Consider the following 17,133-nt stretch of genomic DNA (forward strand, 5'->3'; position numbering starts at 1 on the left):
ACGGAAAGGGTTTTAACGAGAAAAGCTCCCGCACCTTTGGGCTTTGTTACAGTGTCATTTGGGAAGACTGTTGCCTAGGGAGCTGTACAGAGCTATAGAGCAGCTAAATGTACACAAGAGATAAAACACTTTCACAATGTACGGCCCTTAAATTCATATTCTTTCCACGGTTGGGGAACGTCTTTGTGACTATTGCCTATGTCCACTAATGCCATCTTCCCTTCAGAGTGTCCGAGGTCATACTGGACAGCTCAAGGCTATGTCTCCTATGTAGCCAGCGTCCTTTCTTCTTGCTTATGAAGCATTGGTAGAGGTGCTTTTTGGCAGGGAACTTCCCTCTGCTTCAGCAGCAGGCCAGGAGATGTCCCTAGTGTCTGAGAGCAAAGTCATACCTAGCTGACAGCTTGCTGGCAGGAGCCTGGATTGCATTCACTCCAGCCATACCCCTGGATAGCTTTCCTCCCCTCTTCACCACAGTAGTCACCTGCCAATGGCAGTGCCCTGCACATCCTCATGTTTCTCCGTGCCTTCATACCTCCAGCTTCTGCTGCCCCTCTCCCTCAGGGTGCTGGTGCTGCAGGCAAAGTCACCTCCAGCTTCTCACCAATGCCTCGGGAGGCAATGTTGCTGTCCCAGCCATCAGAAGCCACCCCACAGCCCCATCCATTTCCAGGAACTACTTCCAAAGCCTCTTCTTCCTCCTCTTCAGCTCTCTCAGTTGTCTTTCCTGTTCCCAATATTTGGGAGCAATAAAGACATATGCTGCAAGCCTTCATATGTATGCCTACAAGGGATGAGATATTTGATAGGCTCCAAAGATGCCCTTTACTAAGCATGGAAAATTGCTCTGGGAAAGCTCTGCAATTATTCTGCAGGATGTACACAGGAAAGATGATATCTGTCCCCTTCCTCTTTGTATCTAATTGTTCCTAATAAAAGAAGAAGCCTAAAAGGGATGTAATAAGCCAGACTGAAATCCAGGTCCCACACACCTCCAGGGCCCTGGAGAAGTCTAGGATCTCTCTCTGCCCTTTTTGCTTCTGGCCTTTCTGCCTAATAATAAGCATTATGCTTTTCTGCGCCACTTCCCATCCCAAGATCTCAAAGTACTCCACATATGTGATTAAGAGCACTCCCAGCCCACATACAGAGCTGTTTGTCAGGATGACTACCCCCACTTTACAAGGGAGACACTGCAGCTCATCACGTCAGAGCTGAGACAGACCCAGATCATCTGTCTCCCAGGCGAGGCCCCTGCAACTCTGAGAAGCACTTGCTGGGAAGAAGCTCAGACTGACAGGACTGCGATTTAAAACCAATGAATACTACAAAAGACTAATAAATACAGGGCACAATGAGACCTGTGGTTGCACTCCTCTTGGGTGCAGGCAGAACTGCCTAAAGTCTGCTCTTCGACAGGGACGCTGGTCAGACCCCACTGATTCCTTCAGGTTGGGGTGTGTCTCCAAACTGTGCCTTGATCCATGGTCAGCACACTTATAGAAACTTGGTCCTTTAATCTTTCATGCTGTTTTAGGCTGTGCAGGCTCGTAATTAAGAGCTTGAAGTCTCTTCTAGTTTGCTCTCATGTGACATTAGTGCTCCCGAAGGTCTTTCCTTAAAAGCTTGAATTTATCTACTTTGCCAATGTTCCCAAGTGTTCAATCAACTGCCTTGTTGGCTTACTCCACCATGCAGTGTGGGGGGCTGTCTGAGATCCTTCTCCCTGAGTTGAAAACGGTGCACTTTGCAAATTCCTCAGATTTATAAAACGTGAGCCAAGTTTCCTCAGGAGGCACAGCTTCCCAGGACTGAGACACAGAACTGGGATCTACAGCTCCAGCACAGGGGCCTTTAGATTTTGTTTGCTGCTCATCCCTACTCCGATCAGCTAAACCCACTAATGCCTAATGCACATAGAGACATTCCTTAAAATGGGGTTGGTTAGCTCAGAGACACAGCTGACAAGGGATATTGAGGTGAAAAACAAAGCAATCAACAACATGGAAGAGGGAGAAAGAATACTTCTTTATATGGCTTTTCTCAGTAAAGGAACTGGAGTGCATCCAGGAAAACGTGAAAGGTAGCAATTTGATGATAAAAGTAGGTTTTTTTCCCCTGCTGTGATACTGACATAAGGAACTCGCTGCTACAAGATGCTTCTGGTGCTGAGTGCAGGATTAAGAAAAAGAGGAGACATTTTGATGGATAGTAGATCATTTATCACTGGACAGGCTTCAACCCCTCACAGTTGCCGAGCATAGGATTTCTTATATCTTCTAAAACCCACAATATTGATCAATGTAAGAGACAAAGGACAAAAGGATAGAGACATGTTCAAGTGAAGATCACTGGGGCATATTTTAATTTCTAGGCAGAAGCAAAAAATATGTGTTTTCCAGCCTGTGTGCTGACACTTAGCTCTCATAGGTTTGGGTTTGTCAGCTAAAACAGGTACACATTAAGTTCTGATGAGACCTGAGCTGGTCCAGTGGTGCTTATGTTGCCACTTCCCTTGCGTGTGTTATAATTTTAACAGATTGGAAGCATCCTGGCAACTTTGTGTGGTGCTGGTCTATCAATAACGCTGTATTTCAAAAGGAAATGGTACTGTTCTATTCTTTGGATGTTACCTCCTGGCAAGGAGAGCAAGGGCATTTATTCCCAGTACAGCCAACCTCTAGACAAGCAAGTGCTGGGATTACTTGGAGCTGAACAGGGTTAGCAGTTGGGCAATCTCAGCTCTGGATAAAAGATTTTAGAGCAGCAGTTCTAAGTTCACGGTGGGTCTGTGTGTGGGAGTACAGGGCACGTGGGAACTGTGATTTGCTAAGCAAAGCAGGATTGCTCCTCGACAATCCTTGTATGGGAGAACTTGGAGAAAAAGCCAAGAGCAAGGCAGGCAACAGTACCTTGCAGACCCTGCCTCCCCTGAGACAATGCTCTCCATGTGGCATTGCAGGGCAGCCTGGCTCCTAAAGACACTGTCTTTAAGGGCAGGGGTAGAGACATGGTTTTAGCAAGGTCCTCATGTCCAACAAAAATCTCTCAGTACTTCTTGATAGAAACAGCACAGGTGATCCTTGCCTGACAGAAGCAGAGGTTGCTGGCTCCTCTCCCCCTTCATGTCCCAGTAGTTAAAGTAAGATACTTTAATATTCATCTTGCCCTGACCCTCCCTCATTCTGAAAGCATTCTAAAAACAGCTGTAAAGGGGTATTTCTCTTATGACTGTAGATTTAATTTATTATTATGGTTACATCCATAACTATGGGACAGGCAGCAATGCTGGGCTTCATGAAATCCCTGGCTGTGACCACAGCAATAGGACTGACATTCACCGGGGCAACACTGCACCAAGTGCTACGTCAGAGACCAGTGCTGAGTGAGCCTGAGTGGCAGCAAGGGATCTTGTCCTCTCTGCAGTGCTGGGGTGCCTTCCTCAGTGGAGGTGGTCCAGTCTATTGCATTCATTGTGTCCTCCCCTCCATTTTCTCCAGATTGCCAGGGTGAACTTAGCTTTCTCCCTACTGATACCTCACCCCCTGGATCCTTCCCTCCTGAAGCCCTTCCCCCAGCCCAGATCCACACAAAGGTGAAAAAGAAGGAGGAGACGATGATTTCCTGTATCTGCCAGCTTCTCTCCCCACCTCTGACGTGAATGAGGCCCTTCATGGTTTTCTCTTGAGCAAACACAGATGCTTTTGTTTTATGGGCTGGTGGGATGGGATGGAATTAATAAATCAGAGAGCCAGTGCTGTGCCGCCACATTCCTGCAATTTTAAGGCAAGATCACACACAGGAAAAAAAAAACAGAAACAAAATAGGCAATCTCTTCAGAGAGAGATCAGATGATTTGACTGTGCCTCTTGCACTCGATCTCCTGCTCCCTCACTCTTGTTCATTCCTCCTCCTCCTTTCTCCTACTTTCTCATTCCCATTAACCTCATTTCTTCTCCTGTTCCCTCTCCTTCCCTCAGGAACCACTTTCAGTCACACCTTAGTATCTCACCTACACCCATTTTTCTTCCCTCACCTTCCTTTCATCTATACTTCCCTTACCTCTACCCCACAGTAAGGTGCAACCAAGGCTTGTACATCCAGGTATGAAGTTCAGTGTCCTGCATGCAAGTCCAAGAGCCAGGAATGCCTCAGCTTTTATACTGTGGACTGAAATGTCCACTCTTACACCTGCTTCCTCCACCCTGCTTCATTTCCTCTCTGTAAGGAGAATGTTGCTGCCTGAGAGATTCATTGAATTACTCCGGGAATAAAGCACACAAAGTATTACTGTTCTCCTCTCCGACATGGTATTTAACAGTATTCCTGCGAGCAAAATTGGAGCCTGCTCCAGAAGTAGCAGACCCTTTTTCTCCTTGAAGGGTAACCAGAAATGCTTTGACTAAAATTAATTCTTTTGAGCCCAATAACAAGTTTTAATGCCTATACTTGTCTACCATCAGGTGGTAAGGGGCTAGGAGAAGATTTTTTTTCTGCCCTGTAATTAGCTGACTGTATGTGGGGCTTCAGGAGGGCAATGCAAACCATGTGGTTAGTACAAACTACCATCAAGGGGCTGAGAGAGTTTTTATTCACTGCAAGGTTTGTTTTTTCTCTAATGAGCTGAGGCACTTGAAAGTCATTTCCCCAGAGTGCTTATACATTGTTGTGCTTATCTTACCTGTGGGGGAACTGAGGCACTGAAGCAGGTGAAACGATTTGCCCAGATCCACATACTGACGCATAGTTGAAGCCAGAAAAAGAACCAAGAAATCTTGTTTCACAGTTGACTGCTTTATCCTCTGGCCTTGGAGGAGGCCAGCAAAGACCTTTATCTTGTTTATATGAGTGGATAGTCATTCCAAGAGGACGCTGGGGCGAGGGTATCTTTCTGTACTAATATGTGTCTTAATGAGTCCTGTTGCTAAGCGGCTTCAATGATAGATCATGAATCTTCTTCACTAAGCATTGAAATAATTTTTTAATCATTAAAGCTAATATAGAATCCTCAGAAACATCCAAATCTCACAGCAGGGGCTGAAATTAGCAAGCAAACAGAAACCAAATCGTGATTATCCCTGTACACCTCTACAAAGCCCACAGGCAGCATCTGCTGAAGTCAAACACGAGCAGGACTGAGCTGTATCTCAGGGCTGCACTGGGCAGTCAGAGGCAAGCTAGCAAATCCTACCGCTTCAAGGTCTGCAGCAAGCTTCTTTCCTCCCTCAGACGTGTGCCAGCTCCTCATTTTGGTGGAGCAATAGGAAAGGAGGTAGGAGTATTAAGCACTGACCCCAGATAGCTGAGGCATCTCCTGGCAGATCTTTTGGAAGGAGAAATTATTTGCATTTTGTCGAGTGCTATTAAGTGGCAGATCTCAGCCTGGCCAACCCTGTTCCCCCATCCTGTTTTTTTGTTTTGTTTTGTTTTTTCCCTTGGAACCACATCCTCCATCCTGCTCCTGTCAACCTCTTACAGCCTCTGTTTTGTAAAATACTAGATATTTCAGGTGTCCTCTCCAATCCAGTCCCCTGCTCTTCCTTCACTACACCTCTGCCCTCCACTGTGGGATACTAGAACCTCTTGCACTGTGTCAGACCATAGTCTTCTCCACAGCTCCTCCAGTAATCCCAGTGTGTTTTCTCTGGATCTCTTTCCCCCCATGGTGTGGGGCGGCCCAGTTCTAGTTCCATTTCCATCTGAGGAACCATTTCCGATGGCTTGAGTGGATTGGGGGGGAGACTCCAGGGCCAGGGGTTTCTTCAGGTCCTGAGCCTGGAGGGGAGAGGTGCTCTCCCCTCCCCACGTGGTCCCATGGCAGCCACAGAGACAGCACACAGGGCACAGAGAGGAGGCAAGAGAGAGTTTATTGTTGGGGAGGTTACATTTATAGGCTTAGGAGGATTCACAGAGTAACCAATTACAGGTTGCAGGAAGGGGTTAACAACCAATAGAAAGAGGTTAAAAGGGGCCAATGGGAACACCTTAGGACATCTTCCCAGGACATTCCTGCATGTTGTGGGGGGTCTTGGGAAGAAGAAAGCATGAGTTAGCAAAGAGATTACAAAAAGCCATTTTGAACCATGTTTAAACCACAGTTTTCTCATATACTGCAGATTTCCTGCCACAGTTTTCCATTCTGTTTAGCAACTCTTATGCTGTTTCTTGTTTTCCTCAAGTCTACAATGGTCGGCTGTATGTTTTCTAATTATAACAGGAGCTTTCTTTACAGCAGAAGTGAAGTTTCTAACTTCCATGTTAGAATAAGATTCTTGAAGCATTTAGAAAAACACAACAGATCTCTTATTACTTGATATGCATCAGCAGCTCCATTACAAGGGAAGTCAGAGGACATTGATAAGCACTTTGCTAAGATCATTACCACTGACCTCTGTGTTTTAGAAGACTTTTGGGGGTGAATATAGTTTACACCAAGTTTACAAACCAATAGTTTACAAATCTTTGGGAAAGGATAATTTAAAATTGCTCTTTTCACCTCCAATAGTCTTCATGCATGGAGTCTCTTGTCACCCGCTTGAGAACAAATCCTACACTGTTCCTGTACCATGACCAGTCTCCCCACTTGCCCCCTCAGTCACGTTAGTCTGCTAGACAAATTCTGCACCCTTCATCCCACCCAGTACTCTCTTCTGGAGGTGCTGCAGAGGACACTTGTGGTTCTCCTGTCAACACCAGCTCCCATTCAGTGGTAGATAAACTGCCATCCCAGCAAGTTTTGTTCATAGTACATCAAGCCAAAGCCATGCTTGGATTGTAGCTCCCTGGAAGTCAAACCAAGTCCTGGAACTGTTAAACACTGGTGCAAAATAATCACTAAGCAAGATTTCTGCTTGTTTATGCTCCCTCCTGCAACACACTTACCAGAGTGATAAAATCTGATACTAAGTATTTCTTTCCTTACACCAATATGGGTCCTGACCTGAGCATCAGGACAAACACAGATGGCCTACAAATTAGTTACAGCAGCAGGAGCAGAAGTCCAGTTTCTTCCTTCTTCCTTCCCAAGAGGTTTTTTGATGTTTCCCCTGTCTAGGAAGTGTTACTGGTCCTTCAGGGTTATTTTTTGTGGAGCTGGTAAGGGATAGAGGTAGTTCACATGTGCATATGGAAAGCTAGGAATGCCTCACCTGACTTCTTGACTTCCAGAAACGTCCTCACAAAGAACTGCTTTTGGTCTTGTGCTGCTGTAGCTCAGAAATACCAAGGTGACTGTCACGCTGAGGACACATGAGACCACTGTCAACAGAAGACCAGCACACCAGGCACCAGCCAGAGATGCAGGGTGTGTACACACTTGCAGGGGTTTGGGAAGGATGTGGGTGGGAGCAACCTTAGTAACACCATCCTAAGTTTAGCCCAGTTTGGGTAACACCCAGCATTGCTCTGCTGGGAAAGAGCTGATAAGTTGAAGAAGGAGACTTTACTACAGAGAAAAAAGGTTGTTAACAGTCACTTAATGTACGGAATCTAGTTCAGGACAAAGTCTGTGAAAAGCAACCAGAAGCATGCTACGGGGAAAGGAGTTCATTGTCCAGTAAAGACAAATTGACCCCTTCTTTTAAGGCATTTCCGAGTTTCCAGAGATCCAATTTCTACTTCTGCAGCTGCCACTTTTACCAGCATCTCTGTGTGTGGGGAGACTGCACCCTGACCCAAGGCACACAGTTTTTTGATAACCAGAGCAACCTTTCCTCCCTGCAACAGAAGGAGAGAGCCAGATTCACCCCCACAATCAGGACAGATTCAGATCCACCTCTCAGATTTACAGCAGCAGCCCACTTTTAATTTTAACAAGAAACCATTCTTTGACCTGATGTTTCAGGCCAACCTGATCTGCCTTTGAAGTGAGCTCCAAGGGCTCTCAAAGTGCAGAGGAGGATTCAAAAAAAGCCTAGTTCATCTTTCCTCTCCAACCAGAAGTATCTATTCATGAGTTACTCTGTCCAAGGCCAACTGGCAGCCCATGAATGTGGAAGGAAGGTAGGAAGGACAGCACGGCCCAGAAACCTTGACTGCAGAGGTGTAAGAGCTGGGGAGAGGCATCTCCCAGGATTTTCTTGCTTGTATTTCTGCAAAGATGATACTTCAAACTCAGGAAACAGACAGAGCAGGCAACTTACCAGGTTGGAGGGAAGCATCACCCACTTATACATCCAGGTCTCGATCAGCCTGAAGCACACAATTTCACAGGTAAGCCCACAAGTACAATACAGCATAGGCTGACCTCCCTCTCAAGGGAAGGTTCACAAACACTGTGTATAAAGATGACTCTTAGACCTGTCTGCTTTCAGGTGCAATTAAGGAGCATGGCAGAGAGCAAGCCCTGTACAAGCAAGCCCTATGGCAACCCTATGTACTCTAAGGGAGAGATCAGAGTTTGTCTCTCGTGCTGAGCTCGTCTGCCCTCACAACCTTCCCTACCTTCCCAACAGACTCTTCCATTTTCACAGTGCAAGACATGGAAAAGTAGAAACCAAAACCCGTATCTTTTTTTTCTAGTAGGCTCGGATTTTTGTCAGAAAGGGGCACTGACTTTTGCTACTCTTCAGCTCCATCTGTTCACCCAAATGGATCCACTGCTTACCTTTTCTACAAAATAAAACTTATTTCAATATCTTCTGGCAGCTGCTGCCAGTGTCCAAGTTAGATATTTCAACTACTGCACTAACTGCTCCTGTGGCATTCCCAGGAGGTGGGAATTGCATATGGGTTTCTTGATACCTTGGCACCTAATTCAGATGTGACCTGCCCATAGTTCAGAGTCAACAGCTTCCCTGATAGGACAGGAAAGGACAGCAGGGCAGCCACAGCAGGACACTGGCCATCACCTTCCTGCCCCTTCTTTCCTTCACAGTCTTCTCTTTTCATTTCACATACAGAAGGCAGAAAAATAAACACTGTTTTCTGACTCTAATTTTCATTTTACTGTTTCTTTTAATCGAGCCCAAGCTACACAGATCAGCTGTGGCATTGAAGGTACAAGTCAAGCAGTGGACCATAACGTATATCTATTGCAAAAGACAATTCTCTAGGTGCCAATTTATTTCTCCATTCTACATTTGTTTATAAAAATGTCTGCATGACGCTCGGATGCTGCGCAGCAAGTGGCAAATCTAGTGAGTGCTGATGATTTATTTGGAGGAAGAAATCAGAATTAGCATTTTGGACCATCTCAGCTAGTTACAAAGCAAGTGTATTTCACACAGTTCAGAGAACTGCAACGGCAAAAATGTCCATCAGGGAGATCAAAGTGATGTTTCTCCTCTTTTTACTTCTCACACAACTAACAACTGCGTGATGTGATAGCAACTCATCAGGGCTGGTCAGTGTCCTCTCTGTGCTAATCTATATGGAGTGGCCACCCACAAAAACATTCCACACAAATTTGCTGTTTTCTTGGTGGTTTTATTGATCACATAACTCAGCCAGCACTCCCAAATAAAAACTCGGGGGGATTCTTGCCTTTGCATTGCACTCTCTTGCCCACAGTTCTTCCATGCAATAATGGATCTTGACTTCAGATTCTTCAGGGTGCCAGCACATACATGTAACCATTAAAATGTCAGTATTCCCAGAGGTTTTGGGAACATGTTCAGCTACATTGATATTTTAAACGGCATAATCGCTGTTTCACTCATTTGCACTCTGAATTCAGCCAGAGCAGCTTCTCCTTTGCTTTCTTTTGACCTCCTTAGGGCTAACCAGGAAGTCCAGCAGGGAAGAGCATTTCAACATTGCCTTTGAAAGCAGGAGGAAAACAAGCTATCTAAATCAATCAAGGGTGTGCATTAGTGATAGCATGTTCCTCTGGAGGTCTGCATTTGATGTCATATTGACACATAGCTAAGATCAAAGCCTGTCTCTGCATCCTGGCTGCTACCACAGGAACAGCATTGGCCTTTGGGCCTCATATCTTTAGAAGGAGCTTTGTGATCAACATGATTTTTTTCCTCCCAAAACAAGCACCTGTGGAATATAATTATCCATCAAATAATGCCTAATGCCTTTTTCTCTGATAAAGTAATTCCTCTCCATCTTTGAAAATGTTCTGGAAGGAAATACTATGGGTTTTTCCTTTCTGCTTTTGTAAGAAATCTGTAAAATGACAGCTCCCACTCCTGCTGAACAGGCATCAGCTGTTAACTCAGTAGGGAAAGATCTGAATGAAATATACAGAAACTTTGGAACAATCCGCTATTGTTTTTGCTTCCTTAGAATTATTTTGCCTCTTTGGAAAAAAAAAAAAAGAAAAAAGCCCTTTTTTTGTTGGCTAATGCAGATATTGGGCTGATTCATGCTGATATGTTTGGAATGATTATTCTGTAATAGTCATCAGCGTCTGAAAAGGACTTCAGTTCTGCCAGAGCTCAGCAGCAGGGGAGAGAAGCTGACGTTTGAATAAGCCCCCGACTTTCCTTTCAAGAGAGGATAACTCCAAGCTTAGAGGTCTCTCAGGAGACAGCTAGCTTTCTCAGGAGACATCTGGTACCACCTGCTTCTCTTTAGGCTTGAGTTGCTAATCTTTCTCCAGGTATTTCTGGCACCCCTGGGTTACAGCTCTGCAGTGCAGGGAAATTGTGATGGGGCAGATGGCTGTGTCCCTCAGAGTCACAGCCCACCCTTGCCAATGCTTAGGGGGCAGGAGGGCGGTGACAGGTTGCATGGGTCGATTGTGAAGGACATTTGGGTCTCAGCTCATTAAAAATAGCCTGGTTTAGACCTCCTTTTTCAGGCTCCGGAAGGCTCCCTGCGAGGATGAGTTTTGCAGCCAAGTTCAAGGTCTAACGTTTATCCGAACTGGGTTATCTCCATTCCTGCTGATAGCCCAGATAGTGCCTGGATACCCTTGATCTACCTGGGGATAGCAGGCTGAGCCACGTGCTGTCTCTAAGGTATTGGCTCCCATGGGACATAGCCAGCAGATTTAATTAGCTTTGTTAAAGTTTCCTTTTTGTTTTCTGTTGAGGTTTTTCAGCCTTTTTTTTTTTTTAAATTGGAACAAAGCCCTGTATAAAGCATCACCCTCCTCCAGTCTGTGCTCCCCCACGCAAGCCACATGTCTGGGGTAAGGATGCTTTTGGGAAAGGCACCATGCCAAGCTGTTTATGGACCAAGACTGGAGGAAGATTCTTGACTTGGGTTCATGTGGGCAGTGAAGGGTTGGGGGGGTGTGCATAGTGTATTCCCCAAGGACAAGTCTGGTTTCTGGGCTGAAGTAACTGCGCTCCCATACAGTGAAGGGATCAGAGCTGGCAGGGAGAGGATGAATCCTTTCTTTGCATCTGAGGAAAAGGCAAAGGAACTTGGGAAGGGTGGATGTTTCGCTGAGAGTGACTCACTTCCTGGGGAAGTTCTCCCCACAGGAGCCTGCTCACCAAGGGGCAGAGTATAGATGGGGCTGAGCCTTGAAACCCCACAGCTGCTGGTAGCTCTGCTCTTCCTGCCCTGGGGAAGGACCTGGCCATCCTTCCCTGTATTGTTTTATTATTTGTAGTTCTCTGATTTTTGTCTCTCCAGGGGACTCAGTTAATTTTCCCTTGCCCTCTGTCCCCACAAGTGGTAGAGAAGTGCTCACCTCATTCAGATGGCAGGTGTCACTTGCCTGAAGGCATTCACAAGGTCTGCAGCAGAGGGAGGATTAAAACCCCTAGCAGAAGAACATTCTTCCATCTTCAGACAGAACCACAGTCTCCTACATTGCCTGTGCTACCGGGAGGTCAAGATCCCAGTTGTGGTTTAGGAGAGAGCCTTTCTCTTCCCTGTTCATTGCACCTCTCCTATGAAGTCATGCTGAAAGAATTGAGATTGTTCAGTCTGAAGAAGAGAAGGCTCCAGGAAGACCTTAAAGTACCTTCCGGTACCTAAAAGAGAGCTGGAGAGGGACTTACTATAAGGGTGTGTGCTGATAGGACAAGGGGAAATGGCTTCAAACTGAAAGAGGGTAGGTGCAGATTAGATATTAGAGAGCATTCTTCACTTTAAGGGTAGAGAGACACCAGCACAGAGAGCTTGTGGCCACCCCATCCCTGAAAGTGTACAAGGCCAAGTTGGATGCAGCTTTGAGCAACCTGGTCTAGTAGAAGGTGTCCCTGCCCATTAGATGATCTTGAAGGTCCCTTCCAACCCATATCCTTCAATTATTCTATAATTCTATGACCGTTCAAAACAGACATTAATACAATCTTTCAGATGCACAAATGCTGCTCAAGCCAAAACAATCCATGATTCCATAATTAACATTTCCCTTCCTGGAAAAAAATACTCTTCCTTCTTTTTTTTTCCCTTTGTTTTTCAGCCACTCAGTTCCATCAGAGTTTAGGGGAGAAATTGCTATTTATTGAGCAGAAAACCAAATTTTCCTTTTCCCCTTCTCTTTCCCACCCCCACAAAAAATACAGCTGACCGTGAACCCTCGCGCACTGTCCTTTAGATCTAGCCCATCCTTTCTGTCCTACAATTATGCTATTCCTGCAGATCTGTCTTGGGGTCAGAGGTGTCTCACTACTGAGAAATGTCCTGTGTGGCTGTGTTTGCACAGTAATTACCCCTGCTTATTCCAGAGCAATAACCCATTCCACCCACTTCTGTGGTTCCTTGAATCCATCCTCTCACTTTATCAAGCACATCTCAAACAGGCAGGCAGCTGCCTGGTGAGGGGAAGCGCTGCAGCATCTTGGCCTGTCTCGATTTTAAACACTATTGTAGTTTCGGCTGAGGGCTCTGATGGGCCCGAGGGAATGGGGGGAGAGGGGACAGCAGCTTCCTGTGCATTTCAGCAAAGCAGAGACTGAGCCGGTGCTGCTCACCACAAATACCGGCGCTGTCATGAATTATGCATTCCTTGTTTAAAGAGAGGTCGCTCTCATCAATAATTGAAAGCTCCCTGCTCTGCCTTCAGCATCACATCTCCCACACCGGGAGTTAGGGATCTCATGAAATCTGCATGGACTTCCTCAAGGTGGATAGGGGCTGATGGAGAGAGGCAGCAAAATGCAGGCAAAACAAACCAAAAACCCTGCTGACAGTTTTAGTGCATGAAATTAAGAGTCATCTGCATATACCTGCAGCTCTGCTCCAGTTCTGCCCCTCACACTCCTCTCTCTTCCGCTCTCCACGCCTCTCTCCTCCCAGGGTATGCACAGAATGGTAGGCTTGCAAACATGGTACAAACCGAGATAAGCGAGTGTTTCTTGAAACTTTTGGCTCTGTTAGCTGAGACTAGTTTGCTTTGAGTGCTTGCCTAGAAAATCTCTACACTGGATGGCAGGATGTTCCTAGGGGACACTTTGAACGGTGAAATTTGTCCCTCTGGGAAGATAATGATCTTTACAGCCTGTGTCTCCAACTATAGCTGTACAGTCCTGGGGCTGGTTAAGCATTCAGGGTCTTCTAAGCCTGGCTCGGGCAGACTGGCTGCCCTGAAAGAGAGGCTGCAAAATCACCTTTCTTGCAGACCAAACTTTTCAAAAGGTGTGGTTCTTATTCCAGATAAGGAGGTCGAGGGCAGAACCAAAACCTCAGAACAGAACTACCGAAGCCCATGTGACTCTAATAATTTCTGAGTTATCAAGGAGGATGTAAATTGAGCAGCTTCTCAACATGACTGCAGAAAAATTGCAGGCACCTGAACTCATATGTCAGCCTGATAATCCCCAGTCAGATGGGTCTCTCCCTAACTTTCACCTTTCTCTGCCATTCACTCAGCATGTCCTTTCAAACTCCTCTGCAGCTCAGGGAGAAAGTCACTGCCTGGGTTGTTCTCCAGCCTGGAAACCTTATCCCTCTCTCAACATCTGGGCTATCCTGCCTGTAACAAATTGTTGGTAATTAGTCAACAGCAGATGAAGGGACTGGTCACATGCAATGCTCTGAACCTCGGCCAGATCTTACCTCTCTTCAGTATCAGTCTGGGTCATTCGGCTCTTCCCACTGTGTGCTTCTCTGGTTCTCTTCTCCTGAATCCTTTCAGATTAAGGCCCCCTGCATCAGGACATGAGCCTAAACGGAGACTGAATGGTGTGATATCTCAGGAACTGAGAAGTCTGACAAAGCAGCGTGAAACAAAAGCAGTACAAGAAACATTTTGTTCCTATCATGCTCAGTTTTGTGCTCTGTGTGTGTGTTTGTTTATTTTTTAATGGAGAACAGAAGATTGATGGATGAAATTAAGAAGAGGGATGTGTAATTGGAAAACAGCTCAAGAAGGCTACAGGCAGCATATTGAAGGCATCCATCAAACATCCAGCTAATGTTGTTAAGGGTGTGTAACACAAACAAGGGCTGCAGGAGACACTAGGGAAAAAAAAAGAAAATGAAAGAGAAAGGGGAATAGGCAGGACAGGAGAAATAGCAAGGGAGGAGAAGTGCCAGCAAGAGAGTACAATCAATAATATTTGTATTGCGAGCACATCCAAAGGCTCCTGTTGGGATCAGTGCCGGACTGTACAAGCACATTAAGGGATAGTCCCTGCCCTCTACAGCTTAAACCCAGGAATTACCGGATGATCGCTGGAGATGGGTTTTAGATGATCACAAAATTTTCTTCTGATCTTCAATCTCATTTAATAGGATCTAGTCTGAAAGAGTTTAAGGCAGAAGGAAGGTAGCTGGTTGTGCCAAGAATACACACAGTAATGCTTGCCAGCAGGCATGCAATTAATCTGAACCACTTAGGAGACTTTGTTTTTAATTATAAAAAGTAGGTAAAAATATGTGCAGTAAACCTCTGTAAGCCCCACTGGGGCCATCAGCAGGCTATTCAGAGGCATTGAAATGTGACTGGGTTCTGATGCTGTGTTTTCAAAAGGATAGGCTGATGCTTTAATGGACCACTTTGTGGGAAATATTCTATGCAGGGTGGACATTAAGAGAAAGCAAAGGGCCTTTGTGTGGGAAAGGATAGAAGACAAAGGCTAAAATTATTAGTAAGCCAGGGGATTCCTGCAGTCCTGGAAAGAGGTAAGAAAAGAGACTCTTAAGGATTGAGATAAGGCAGGTGAAAGATGTAAAGCAATAAAGAAGAGCACAAGCATGATGGATACAGGGGGAGAAAGTGGGGGAGAGAAGGCACCATTTTAAAGAGAAAATAAAGTATTCCAAGTGATATTTTTTGAAAATGGGGTTAAAGTCAGCTCCTCTGCAAGGTTCACAAGTTACCCAGGGCTTTATGCAAGGTTTAACTTGTTCAGCATTGCCTGCTTTGGAAAAGTAATAGAGAGAAGGTGCATGTGGAAATAAATGAGCACAAAGCACCAGGGGAGCTGCACACACAGACAGCATCTCCACTTGTTTGCAGTGTTTGGGAAGCATGAACAGGGCTGGTTGGAAGGGGGAGGAGGAGAAAGAACTAGAAAGGGAATTCGTTAAAAAATCTTCTAACTCTGATCCACTCTCCTCTGTGCTCTCTTGGTAACACAGCTGCCACTGCTGCCTCCTCCTCTCTTTCCCTCCAGAAGCAACCTGAGTTTGCAGCAGTGGCAGGCCTGCTGCATAGAAACTGTGTCTGTGTAATTAAGTCTTTTTATTAAAGGGAAAAAGCACTGGCTGCCTGACTCTACTGCAGGGACATTTGTAATTGCAAGCTACCAGAGGAAGCCAGGAGCTTCAAGGAGCCTGAGTGGACCTAGGTATCTGCTATTGTTATTACCAATTTTTTGATTTCTTTTGTGGCTCTGTCTGTTTTCACAGCCATGAACGATGGAAACTTTACTCTGCAGTGCTGTGTTAGGAAGAGAAGGGATTTCTTGTAGGGAGAGCAGCCCCTGGTGTGGGTAATATAATTCTGCCCTGTGTCCAGCCTGGATCTGTAGCTTACCAAACACCTATGCCTTTGGCATTAGAGCTTGAAGGGGACTCTTGTACCTTCCCAGGACTCAGTCATCAAAACCCAATGAAGCTATGCAGAGCCAGCATGTTTGCTGCACAAGGCTCCTGCTGGCATCACCAAAACACTCCTATGTGCCCCCAGCCACACAGGTTCCTTGGCCCACTTCTTCACCAGTTTTTGATAGCTTGGAAGTAGAGAAACGGGCACCATGGTGTTAACTGAGTGAGTAGGTAAGAAACATTAGAGATTATCACCATGAATGGCTGTTTTGGGGAGCAGTCAGTGGAAGTAGATTCCCTTGAGGGATGGCTCCAGTGTGGTATCATTGGTGCCAAACAAGGAATGAGCTTGTGTAGCAGTAATTACCTTAACAGGGAACGCTTATGTGCATCCACTTGAAGACTTGCTGAGATGTGCTAGTCTTCTGTCAGATCTGGCTGAAATAGGTTTGATAATTATTGGTGGTAGGGCACTAATGAGCCCTGCAATTGCATAATCCTTGTTTTTTCAGGACACCAAGGTGAAATGTCAGGGAAACAATTAAAGACAGATTCTAAGAAGGTCCCAGAGGATAAATTTAGAATAGCATTTCCTAATAACTTCCAGGAGTACCCTGTGGCTGCTGTCACTGCAAAGCAGAGCCCTTTTGAACTACTTGTCATGTTTCTTCTCACATCATTCTCTAAGGCTGAAGCAAGGCAATCCTTCCCGTTTGGACAGATGAGGAGCTGCTAGACCCAAATCCTTGACAAGGAGTTGTCTTTGAACAATATGTGCCTAGGTCCCTTTGAGGACTCTGGTTTCAGATTACTGGCCTTCAGTACCCATAAAATTCCCTGGCCTTCAGCCCAGGACAACAAGAGGATCTGATGGGCCTTGCTGGATACCCTGAAGTCTGTCATTTAAACTAAGTGCTGCGATGGCCAAACACTGGAAGCCAGAAGGAGAAAGTGATGTGGAATAATTAAACTTTCAGTAGGCATCACCAGCACTGTGGAATAACCAAGGCAGGGATTTCATGGAAAAGTTAGTAGGTGATAACATGCATCCCTGATTGCCTCAATGCATCTGCATAAGGAGGATGAATTAAAACCACAGAGATGAAAGAGATGCTGGCTATCTTGAGGATGCCTGACATTATTTGTTTTCTCGACTTGCATATGGAGGCACACAAATCTTTCACACGGTTTTAAAAAATTGTACAAAAGAAGCAAATTAAATGGTCACCACAAAGCTCAGGAATGAACACAAGTCCCAGAGAGGGGGCAAGTAGCAGTCTTCTCTGG

The 17,133-nt window shown here is 45.6% G+C and overlaps 1 protein-coding gene across 3 annotated transcripts in view; it reads left to right on the forward strand.

Moving 5' to 3' along the window:
• LOC113952041 (galactosylgalactosylxylosylprotein 3-beta-glucuronosyltransferase 1-like) overlaps positions 1-17,133 on the forward strand; it is a 29,411-nt gene that overhangs the window by 2,329 nt on the left and 9,949 nt on the right. The window lies entirely within an intron of this gene.

The sequence above is a fragment of the Corapipo altera genome, unplaced genomic scaffold, assembly GCF_003945725.1.
Source record: "Corapipo altera isolate COAL_440 unplaced genomic scaffold, ASM394572v1 61, whole genome shotgun sequence".
Classification (NCBI taxonomy): Eukaryota; Metazoa; Chordata; class Aves; order Passeriformes; family Pipridae; genus Corapipo; species Corapipo altera.